Consider the following 12,961-nt stretch of genomic DNA (forward strand, 5'->3'; position numbering starts at 1 on the left):
GATACACACATTGTTAAAACTGAGCAGAGATGGGCAGTAACTAGTTACATTAACTCAGTTACATTTACTTAAGCAACTTTTTGAAAAAAAATGTACTTCTATAAGTATTTTTACTGCACTGTACTTCTTACCTTGAGTAAAACCTTGAGTAAATATTATGAAGAAGTATCGCTACTCTTATTAAAATTCCTGGCTACTATATCCACTGTGAGTAACTTCACTGAATAAAGAACTAACTTGGTTCAACCAAAAATGCACCAGAGTCACAACTACAGTTTATATTAAGGTGAGACTTCTTGTTTGTACTCAAGCTTTGTTGTTTTAATGGTATTTTCTATCTGCTGAGGTTATTGAGCCATTTACAGGTCAAGTAACCGTACACTAAACAATAGATAGATATTGCCATAGGAAGTATGCATTAACTGCTTGGTTTCATAAGTTTTATGTTAAAAAACATTGTTTAGAAAAGTGTTTCTTCTGTCTGAATATGTTACTTTGTAATTGTTATTGTTTGTAAATGTTTTGTTAATCATTAAAATACCAGAATTTGTACATAATTGAATACTTTTGCCTGGCCAATTACATAATTTTTGATTTGAGTAAAATTACGTTGAAGTAGTGCTACTCTTACTTGAGTCAAATTTTTTACTATTCTATCCACCTATGAAACTTAGTATAGATTCTCAAAGCTCGTGTTGCTCACCAAGATTTTTGTTAGGGCAAATATTAGATGGCCTTTATTTCCTTTTTCGGTAGCAGTGATTTTTACCTTGGAACTCTCCCTTTGACACTGATTTATATCTGTCTGTAAGGTATGTGAGAACAGGCCAGCCACTCTTTGGCAATGTTTACCATTGTTTAATGTTTCCTCCTTTTCTAAATGATTGTTTCTTGGCTGTGGTTCTCAAAGTAATTCAAGCTTCTTATTGTATAATATTTAAATTTGTTTGACTATCTAAAACATTTAAGACAAATAGACAAAAAACGTAACAACATAATAAATCTGTAAGGGGCAATGACTTGGTTGTCAGTGTCTGCGAGTCATGGGAATAGTTGATCAGAAGTCAAAAGTGCTTGAGGATATAAACACGCAGTATACATCCATTGTACGTATCCATACATGTGGTCAATACAATGACCAGTCAGATTTTCTGCAGCAGTTCCTTTTGACTGGCATTCATCTCCCATATACCTCAACAATCTGTGTATTTGTTCTGCCTCTTAGCTTTCTCCAGCTCAATACAAAGACAAGAACTGCAGAGCAGAGGTGAGGCATATGGAGGATTGGAAGAGTCTGTTTTTAAAGGTGTCAGCACACCTAACTTCTGCATAATTCATATCACACCTCAGAGATGATCCATTAGCAGGTTACGCCAAGAGAGCTGAGCAATAAGCTGACGAGATACAGCTCCGAGGACATATGCAGACTAACGCATCTCACGCAAGTACATAAACTTGAAATACCCTATGCTTTTTGAGCCAGAGAAGAGGGTGGGGTTTTCCTTTTGGGGCACCATCCTGTGTGGCTACATTTTAAATAACTTTTACAGAACTGACTTCTGGGCTCAAAAATTGCGCTCTCTAAAGAGAGAGTAAAATCTGTGAGGAAAAATGAAAAGAGAAACAGGGCAAAGGATAAAGAGAAAAATAAGCACAGGGAAGGAGAAAGGCAAGTTACTACACCCCTCCACACTTCCAGACGCTGATTTATAATTTTAATATCTCTAATTTCCACCGCATAACCCATTGCCCAAATGTCATTTTCCAATTTATGTCAAACCATGTGAACATTTTTCTTAATACAGCTTATGACAACCTCTGTGGCAAAGTGGATATGCAATTCAGATTGAGTGTTTTACAGGCCTAGTGGCAGACACACTAGTGTGTTTATGTGTTTATCTTTATCAGCGTCTGCTCAGTCTTTTGCAGGGGAAACACTGGGAGCATTTTACACTGGGAAAAATTAGGTTTGCTGCAAAATATGTGTGCTCAGGGAATAAAGGCATAATTTAGTCATAAATCTAATAATTACAGTTAACATAACAAGAATTATGATAGTAAAAATTATATTGTATTAAAATATGAATAGGAGGCTAAAATTAAATGTGGACTATTACATGAATATTGATGTTAATTAAAACAGAACTTTTTTGCATAACCCTCTGTCTTGTTATAATGATCTTCAGCTGCTTGAAACTTTGGCCCAGATGGAGCAACCAGTCATTACTGGTAGTTTTACATGACAAAAGTCTTCTTGGAAGGGTTTTAGGATAAATTGGTTATGATAATTTTTTGAGCAGTGATACCTTTAAACATCTGTTTATCCAGAAGCTATTGACATCAGAAAATAACTACACATTCATATTCTAAAACAAGAGAGGCCTCTGTGATTTGCATTTATCAAAAATGTCAGTTTTTTGTTTTATTTTTTTATAGAACATATAGGTATATACCTAAATTAATCTGTATGATGCATGATACACTGCGACAGACTAGCGACCTTTCCAGGGTGTACCCTGCCTCTCACCCATTGACAGCTGGAGATAGGCACCAGCAACCCCTTACGAACCTACAAGGGATAGACGAGTTAGAAAATGGATGGATGGATGGATGGATGATGCATGATACAGCTTTTTATTTGTGTGATGTTATCCTGAGCTGCTGCCTTGTGAGCGGTCCTTGTCTACTCACAGACAGAACAGGACTGTGCCACTGTTTACAAAATGCCGAGGCACAAATGTACCTCTAACAAAGAAACCGCAAGAGAAATGTCCCTCATATCATAACAAATGGGTCGCTGAGTGGAACATGTTCAAAGCTGACATATGTGTTTCTTTGTATGACAAAGATACCATAGATGCTGTTGGTCACATGGCCACGGAACACGATAAAAAGGCTGTACAAGGGGACAGAGTTTGTTGTTACTCTGGGAAATGTGTTAAGATGCATTCACACCGAAAGCGTTTTCGTCAACTGGAGTGACCGATTTTATCCCTATGAACAGGTGCAACACAGGAGTGATGCGACACAAATGACGCAACAGATGCATTTCCAACGATGCGACAGGCGAGATTTTTGCCAATTACAGTGAAGCCACAGCCACGTGACACCTGCAATGGATGTGAAGCAACAGTTGCAGGAGTTGAAAAATCTGAACTTTTGTGTCTTGTCTCGTTGCGACAGCCAATCAGGAACTGGATGTGGCTGTGATGTGGGGTGAAGGACTGCAGTGGAGATGAAGCTGTTTGTAATCAACGTGGAAGACAAGCTCATACAGGCGGTCAGCCTGAGTTGTATGACTCAACCAACTACCAGACAAGTCCAGAAAGGACCTAGCCTAGAGAAAAGTGGGAGAGTATCGCCCACCATGCAATTTGCTGGTGATGTCAGGTGAGCGAAAGCACGGAAATGTGGCGATGTTGTCAAAAGCAAAACATGTTACCCAGAATCACTGAAGATTGTTTGTGTACTTCCCTCACAAAGTGCAAATGTTGATAGGGCTTTCTCACTGATGCAGGGCCGTGGGGAACCAACAAGTGGAGCTAGCTTTCTGTTGAGTCACTAAAAGGGATTCTGTCTGTGCAATATGATTAAAAAAAAAAGTTCTTGCAGAGACTTTCATGCTTATTTGTTGAGCAACCAGAAAATGATAAGACAAGCTCTACAGCGGAGAGACAAGGAGGATGAAGAAAATAATTAAAATGAAGAACACTAAATACCATATGCACATTTTTGTTGGTTAAAAAGTGTCTTTGTGACACTGCTGCCTTATATTTGTATTATTATGTAGAAAATAAATAATAGAAATGTTTTCTCAAAATATTATTTTAGATCTTTGTTTATTTGTCCAGTATGACTCAAAATGTGAGCTATTATTGTTTCTGATTAAGTCTCTAAATCAGAAGTCACTATTTCTATCAATATTTAATTCCAGATGTTTACAGTCATTTTCATACTTGTAGACCCATAAAAGCCTATCTAAAATTTCATACTTGACTATTCTGTCTAACCACAGAGAATGGTGGAGACTTTTTAGGAAAACAGAGTATCATTAGTGTTTCACGACTGGGTCATGTGCCCTGTTTTTGAAAACCGAAATAGTGTCACTCTGGATATACTATCCTAACATTGTATGCTAAAACCCACACACCAAGAGGACCTGGTGAAGGGTAGAAATGGAAGTTCAGGAGCAACTTCTATAAACAAAGTAGATTTTGTACAAGTTGACAGACCCAGAAAAAAAGCACCGTATGCAAGAAATGTAAAACAAATTCTATAGCCCTATTTTCATGCACTAATACGGCAAATACAAATTAACTGCTCTATTTTTTGATCTTTAGTTGTAAATATTGTCAATGTAAATATGAGAGATTGTGATTCAACTTTGAGCATATATCACAAATAGGTTTTACGAATAGCAAAGATAACATTCACTTAGGTTGGAAGATGCATCATCAAGTTGCACCACCACATCTGTTTGACCAGACAGGTATTTGAATAAATACCTGTCTGACTACATGAAAACACATTTAGGGTAGCTGTGAGAATAAGAACCCCCTTGCATGTCCTTGATCACCCCGACTAACAAAAGCCCCAAGTTTCTCAAACATGTTAGTAACTGAATCAGAGGGCATATTGGTCTTAGGACGTGACTAGAGTAATCTAAAGAGTCTCACCTTTATCCCTTGTCTCCACTCTGAGCCAAACACTTATCGACTCTCTGAGTAGCGGCCCGCCAGCGCATGTTCCCAACTATTGAAAGAAAGGGTAAAAATAACAGGAACAAGTTGTTGGAAATGAAATTTCAATTCACCCAGTCCCTTTATACACTGGTGCGAAAGCCTGTCGTTGAGAGGGGGAGGGATCAATAATGTTTAGACAGCGGGGCAGATTTTCTAAGCGCCGGATCAATAGCAAGGAGAGAGGAAAAAAATACCCTGGCTTTTCTCTGGCTGTTGTAGTAAATACGAACAAATCAGTGGCCTTAGGCTAAATGGATTGACCAGCTGTTTCCGAGTTCTGTGTTGTAAATAAAGATCCATTCTGAGGTGTGTAACTGAGGCCCAAAGGCACAAGTGCTGCTTTTCAGGTTGAACTTCCATAGGATGAACGAGGCCACACAAATGTCCTGATCAGAAGGTGAGCTGTGACAGAAACAGAAAACAAGAATGGCCAACTATATGTGGTGAAAGCACCGAATGCAAATGCTATTGTTTCCTTGTTTTTTATAAAACTTCCTACAAAAAATAAAAAAATTGATTACACTGTCTAGATGCCAATGAGTTTGTTAACCAAACCTGGTTTTCATTTAGCTATTTAGAAATAGAAAAACAAAAACTCAACCATGCTGAAATTACTTATATCTGCATTTGTATGTGGGTTCATTTGCAAAGTTTAACTCCAAAGGCACCTTTCAGTAGCCTAAAAAACATAAAAGGAGTATTTAAAATACAAACATATAGCAGAAGCACCCCAATTATTGGTGTCAGGTAAAACGAAAAGGTGCACAGCGATCTTGACAATACAGGATTTTAGCTAAGTAATGTAAATCATTGCATGTGGAATATGACTCGTTCAAGAGGCAGGCAACTGTAGCAATCTGAGTGTAAGATCCTGGCAAGATGATTGATGGTCTGCTTGCTTTGCCTCACCTCTGGACTTATTAAAGAAAAACACCACAGGCAATGCAGTCAAAGGACTCATTGGTCAACTCTGGTGGCAAGAGTGAGAGGTGAAATTCATCACAGAAAACTCACCAAACAAAACAAACACCGCAGAACATAGTGACAAGAGAGTGCGTGGTCACAATAGTGCCGATTGCCTCCAAACTCAGGGACAAGAGAATTCATAGGATATTGGTTTATGGAAAAAACATTGCTGCTGACTCTGGCTTGAGGGCTAACAAGGAAAATCTGAAGTGATTGAGAAAAAGCTGAGGGTTATATCACTGAGATGGCGTCATGGGCAAGGACAAAAAAAAACAAAAAAAAAAAACATAAGGCCTCCTTCTCATGGTCTTTGCTTCTGGTATTCAGAGTAATTGCTGAACAGGAACTATAGAGCTCTTCTGGTCTGCATAGACAAGTGACTATCTCCTGTTTCAAAAGATAATACAACAGCATTCTACATGGCTGGAACATTAAAACGGCTTGATAGTTTTTATGCAATAACTGCACAAACAAATCCCCTACACAATACACATTTTCTCTTACAATACACAACCGCTGCAAGAACAAAACCCGCTAGACATGTCATATGACTCATTTGGGAGCCATTTCATAATGTAATTGAAGTATTGTGTGCGTATGTTTGTGAGTGCTGCATCTCACTGATTAAGAGATGACCTTACATTGTGCATTTACCGCATCTCGAGCTGAGCAGCAGAGGTTAGAGCATAACTCGTTGGCTTCCTGAACACATTACCTTAATGATGCCATTCCTCACGCCTCCATTTCAACACATTTAGAGACAGAACAGTTACGTCTATCAAGACATTCAAATGTCTCCCCCGGCTATTTATGCACAAAAGGGTAACCTGATTTAATGACAACAACAACGCTGACATCTCTACTGTTCCAAATGCACAACATATATAGACAAAGCCATCATGTAGGAGGGATCATTAAAAATTTAGATAACACTTTCCTTTCTTCACTGAAAACTCTCATTTTTGTCTGCTGGTTAATCTGATAAGATTTAAATCAAACTGTTCATGGTGACATATGACAAGAGGCTATCTCCAAAGGCTGGGCGGTATGTTCTGTGTTTCTGTTCCTGGCACCTGATTAAACTTATTTCAACCCACTAAACTAAAGAAAACATGCAATTTTTAACTCCATGTCTCCCTCTTGTAAAGAGAAGGATGTCTGGCACATACGCATTTTTATTTTGGTGCAAATCAGTTTAAAATGCAGTTTTTACGTTTTGAATATCAACAAAGCCTGACACACCCATTAAAAACTTGAGGTAAAAAAGAAAATGTATTGGAGTTGGGTGCAGCATATGCCTGTGCCATCATTTAAGATGAGACGATTATGGGTTTCTGCCTTTACACCAAACAAAAAAGAGTAGTGGTGAACATTCAGCAAATCACAACTACTTTCAATACTTTCATTGCAATACTTTTGCGAAAAAAGAATCATGCAAGCATGTTCAAACACATTCTTTCTTTGATATACAAGTTAAAAAAGTAAACTGGGGGACAGACCAGCTTCTTACTCTTGACCTTTTGCCTTTTCTATCCAATGAGCTGTGCAAGCAAGTGACTGGTATTAAATGGGGTATGTCCCACTAGACTATCTGACTTATATTAAAGTCTGTGCAATGGGTTTCATTTTCACCATTTTGAGATATTTGGGCTATTCTTGAGAGGAGACAAAGGCTACTGAGAGTGTTTATGTTTTCTGGTGAGTACAGCAGCCTCTAATGTGTAACGCAGGGCACTTCAGCATTCAGACGCCTGGGGCTATTCTTTAAGTGGTCTTTACTTTGAAAACACAGGTGCCCTCCAGGGGTTAAGGAGTGGTTTGTTGCATGCATGTGTCTGTGAATGAGAAGGCAGTGGGCTGGCCTGGGAGGAAAGAAAAAAAAAAGCAGCATCGTCCCAAAGCCTATGCAGTGCACTGAATTATATATCCATACATCATCAGCCCATGTAAAACTTTGATTCAGTGAGGTGGTCTTACAGAAACCACTGTGCTATCATCTTTAATAATGCAAGCTAGGATTAGGTGCTTACTCTCTCCTGGTAAATGCGGGCAAATGAGTTAATTCTGCTGATGCCCTCCGAGCCCCCACAGGACTCACATAGGTCCAAACATTAAGCTCAGATTTCTTGTTCGTTTTCTGTATATGGTGGAACAGTTTTTTTGCCCCACTCTGAGCTACAACAATTTAAAAAAGATTGGCTGTTGCTGTGTAAGAACTGAACATGACTTTTGATGTTTGACAACCTAATAGGTTCTTGGGGGAGCAAATGTGTTCTTTGAGCTTGGTGCTGTTTTTGATGCATAACAAAAGAAATATTTTTCAAAAATATAATAAAAACATTAAGTATGCCTCTTACTGTAATTACTGTGAGAGACATGCAACCCTGGAAATCATGAGAAAGCTCAAAAACAGCCCAGTGTAACGTAAATATACAGTTGTCATGTATGTGCAGTGAAAATTTGCCATTTTCTGACACAGCCCTTGCGGGAAACCAGCTCAAATGAGGATAATTAAAGAAAATAAGATTTTGCTGTGCACTTCAGACAGTTAATGGTGTCAGTGAATGTAAAACTGACAGGAAGGCCTCATGGCCATTTTTAAAGGCATTAAACCACTTAGCATATCTCAGCTGGTCCCAATGCCAGTGACCTTGGTAATGAGGAACAGCTGGTACAACAGTCATTAGGTCTTGCTTTCTCCGCCTTCAGGAATCTTTTATTTCCATAAAACCTTTTATCCATTTCTGTCTGTGCTGCTATAAAGTCTCAAGCCATCCCATGCAAGGCCATTAATGACTACAACAGTATAGTAAACGTCATTACATAGCTTATACAATCTAAACTAAAAAAAAAGAAAAACAGAACATCAATTGAAATTGAGGCAGGGCTGATACAATATGTTTCTGGTAGTTTCACAATGTTGTAGGTCTAATTAGGCTGGGTTTTACAGAAAGGCAGGGCAAAAAAAAAAAAAAAAAGAAAGGGGAAGGCGAGGGTGACCCAATTAAAACCAAACTGAAACTCACAGATTCACGCTCCAAAAGGGCTCAATATGAATGAAGTAAGGGAAACCTGCAAAAAAACTTTGAGAATATGGTTTATAAAAAGCTTGCATTAAATTTCCAGTCTAATAGAAGACTAGAACGCTCAGTTCACCAAGTGATATCTTACTACTACATATATATATATATATATATATATATATATATATATATATATATATATATATATATATATATATATATATATATACAGAGAGAGAGAGAGAGAGAGAGAGAGAGAGTTGGTGCTACTCCAGTCAAAGCCCAGACATTTTCAAACCTTCTACTTTTTTAATCAAGGTCTATAGGGGATAAAGCGGCGGACTGTGGGACAGCCATATGTTACTACAAAATCAAATTTTCAGGTAGACATTCCACAATGATACAGGAGACAGAAAGAATAAATACAAATTGATATGGTTCTTTCAGTACAATGTAGAGTCTACTATTAGCATTAATGCAATTAGCAAATTTGTCAGAGACTGCCACAGATATAAGGATACAATCTGATTTGAAATAATGCTCAGTGCAGTATGGTGTCTCAGCAGAAGTATTTTATTCGAACAGTGTCCTACTCTGGAATCCTCTTATTAAGAATAAAAAAAAAAAGAAAACACAGTAGAGAAACGTTTGTGGAATCGGACATCACATCCTGGTTTAAAAGTTATATAACCTTCAATTCAGGTTGTATAAATAGAGGTCCAGCAGAGCTTGTCAACAAAAACAATTAAAATTGTATACTATCAGAAAGAAGGTAGTTTTTCTTTTTTCTTTTTGTATTTGCCGACTACTTCAGATAACACTTAAAATGAATGTATTAACTTAATCACATAAAAAAATGTATAGCTGTCAATGACCAAACACAAAGCTTATCCTTGCTAGTATAATAATTAGGATGTATGAATGTGCTTCTTTATTGTTGTAACTTCCCAAAAGGTAAAATGCAACATACAGAAAATAAGGAATGCCATTGATTGAAATGCTGGAGTAAAATATGCAAACAAAGAAAAAGCAAACTGAAAACATCCCAGTAGAACAATTATGGATCTAATCTGGATGAAGGTACAGCTCGCCTCACTCACTACCATTTGCATCATAACATGGTGTGCGATATTAATTTCTGAGTTTACTGCCTATTGGAAGTGCATGCTATGAAAGCGATTAAGGGCCCAAACAGGAAAGCAATTTGCTGTCACATGGATTTACCTCTATTAAAAAGAAACATCTTGTTAGCCATTTGGAATTAGAGTCATTTGGCAAAAGGCGGTCGGCTGTTGTTCTCTGGTAAAATAAGTAATTATGCTATTTCTTTCTTCTGTTCCACTTTTTCTTTGATTTGTGCGAACAAAGTGGGAAGTGGTGGATGGAGGGAGTTACTGGTTGCAAAAGGTAATTAAAGTTGTTGGCTATCTGTTTGGTTAATGTAGGGATCAAGCCAGTTGAGTGCATTAGAGGCAAAGAGTAAGCTGAGGCACATCTATTTTTTATTTATTTTTTGCCAAGTCTACTAGCCTCCAGATCACTCAAATCTAATCCATTTATCACCTTTTCCAGTCAATTAAGCCATATACTAAAACCCAAACAATTTGTCCAAAAACACTGGGATTAACTTTTTTTTTACCTGGTTTTCTCACTTCAGTCACGTCCCAAAGCATAAAAGCCTGTTTGACTAGCATGCTTACTGTTTATAATAACCAACCTTAGGCACATTACATAGTGATTCCTTTGTATGCTGTGGATTTGTGGTGACCTTCAATTTTTTTCTTCATCAAGTACTTTTAATGTGTTATTTACAGATAGCCACGAAAACCTCTTACCAAACACTGATGACATAAATTAGTCTCTATAATATCAATCTAATTGTGACATTGACTTGTTCAGATAAAAACAATTCTACTATGAATGTTAATTCATCTAAAACGTATATATCTCATATGAATTTCTTTATTTTTGATATTTAAATAAAAGCTCTTGAAATAATCAAAGGAGTTTTTTAATGTGTAATGCTCTGGAATTTTAATTTTCCTCAACACATTTTGCTCATTTAAAAAAAATAAAAAGGAAAATTATTTAAAATCAACTTTTGAAAATCAATAGATTGCCTTGAAACATGAAATTCAACTTGATAATTATTTGGTTTGAAGTTTATGTCAAAGTTCCAATTAGGGATCAACTACAGTACAGGTTTCTGAAAAAAAAAATCAGGACCCCTTCCTACCGCATGCGTGGCCAAATCGGATTTTTGGGGTGTCAAGTGACCAGGTTAGGCTTATTAAACCAGTGAGAATGCTCAGATCTTGCCCAAATCTGATATTTTACAGTCATACTTGAGACACTTTGGCTATGTTCCCACTGCAGGTTTCAATGCTCATTTCCAATTTTTTTTTTTTTTTTTTTTTTGTGAGGCCGTTCCTATTGCTTTGAAGATTTGCATATTGCGTATGGCCGTGAGCTACATCCCAAACCAAATGGTTCCTATACGAGCTGCCTCAAGTAGAAGTTTTGCATCTACCATCTGTCTTGCTTATGCTAACTGCTGTCACCTCCAGCCACTGCTGCCCCAAAGTTGTGAAACGTGTTGTTGTAAGTGAAGTCAAAGACATTAAATCTGCCATGGTAGTTCCCAGTGAAGTCACATTCAAAAAGATCAGATAAGAATCAGCTTCAGGACCACAAATGGAAGTGGCTTAAATGTGACTTGAAAAGATCATATTTGGGCCAGATATGCATTGTGGGATATCAAGGCATCAGGAAACTGTCTTCTGCTTGTTTACATAGCTTGCATCCACAACGCTATCTTTGTTGTCTGGTAAAAAGTGAAAATATGGTGTAAATGGGCTGTCATTAACCGACACACTCATTCACACGATGACTTCATTTAATTTCTCTGCAAAGAGTTTTGTTTTTCATCCATACCTCTAACAGAGTCACTTGGTGAGTTAATGCACATCTGAGTCCAAAGTAAAGAGCCTCCAGACATCCCAAAAGCCAATACCAGGAAAGTATATTAGCACATGCCTTTTTTTTGGAGTTATCTTTGCCAGGAAGAACCACTGTTTGAGCAGATGTGACTTTCCCTCCAGCCATGAGAGGCATTGATGTGGTAAAACTAAGAAGCATAAAAGCAAGGGGTTTCAAGACAGGAAAGAGTCTTGTTTGACGCAAAGTTGTCACACAACTTTTCTGGGTTTATACCTGACACTTTGGTTGAGTTTGTTGGATATCCAGGTGGTAATCTGAAACTGTAGGTTTCTGTTAGTATGAATATTTCTGTATTTTCCATACCTTTGGATAATCATCCATTATGTTTACTTTTTTCCCTACCCTTTGGCTTTTTTGCCTGCTTCAGGGCATAACTTTAACACAGCTGAAGATACTCCAGAAAAGTCACTGACTCTGTATGAAACTTACTAAGGCACTGTGCACATAACATTGTTTTTTTCATCCTCCTAAATGTTATCCCCTCAAAATTAAAATTAGATATTATGACTCAATGTTAGGATATGAAAACACTTTATGTCATCTCCAGAGAAAGGACTAGTAAAACATCATGGAAATTAGACCTTTAACTGGCTAATATATAACTCATAAAACTTTGTTTTTATCGAAAGTAGCCTATGAATTTCTTTTAATTACTTTTCTTAAATTTAACTGATAAAGCAAAACTTCTTTAAAAGTGTGATCAAATTGTGACACTTAATGATTCTGATAATGGTTCAATATAATTTAAAAGTAGCTTTTCAACCAGCTACACATTGCCCATTGAGGCCATTTTCATAAAATTTCTAAAAAAAAAATTGTTAAATTGAAACACAACAATGTGGGCCTCACTGCTATTACACACACAACTGGATTTAGTTGGACACTTTATTATTCTAAAATTTAAAAACCCTTAAGACAGTTAACATAGTTAAGAGATGCTTTGAAATTTCAGTACTTGTTTGATTTTATTTCCTACAGAAATGTTTGACATGTGAATAATTATTTTATTTGTTTGCATGTTGTGTTTATACGTTATTTACCTTAAGAATAAACATTTAACCACTCGTAATGTTTTCTAAAACATTTGCTAGTCTGTACCAACAAGCCCAATTAAAAGGAATACGTTGGATTTTTTTTTAGGTTTTTACAAATGTATTATTAATAACAGTTTCTTTGCCTGAAAAACACAGATAATATATTTCAGAGAGTCTGTATGAAAATTGTGGAATA

At 36.9% G+C, this 12,961-nt stretch overlaps 1 long non-coding RNA gene across 5 annotated transcripts in view; it reads right to left on the minus strand.

Annotated features, from left to right (window-relative positions):
* Positions 1-12,961, minus strand: part of LOC110369171 — a 77,361-nt gene that overhangs the window by 45,512 nt on the left and 18,888 nt on the right. For 2 of the 5 annotated variants that reach the window (XR_004930928.1, XR_004930924.1), the window contains exons 1-2: positions 5,358-8,875; positions 4,677-5,144 (exon numbers count right to left, since the gene is read on the minus strand). This is a non-coding gene — a long non-coding RNA (uncharacterized LOC110369171). Of the gene's footprint in view, positions 1-4,676; positions 5,145-5,357; positions 8,876-12,961 lie in introns of those variants that run through there. The other 3 variants (XR_004930925.1, XR_004930926.1, XR_004930927.1) reach the window with 3 other exon arrangements.

This window comes from Fundulus heteroclitus, chromosome 4 (assembly GCF_011125445.2).
Source record: "Fundulus heteroclitus isolate FHET01 chromosome 4, MU-UCD_Fhet_4.1, whole genome shotgun sequence".
NCBI lineage: Eukaryota > Metazoa > Chordata > Actinopteri > Cyprinodontiformes > Fundulidae > Fundulus > Fundulus heteroclitus.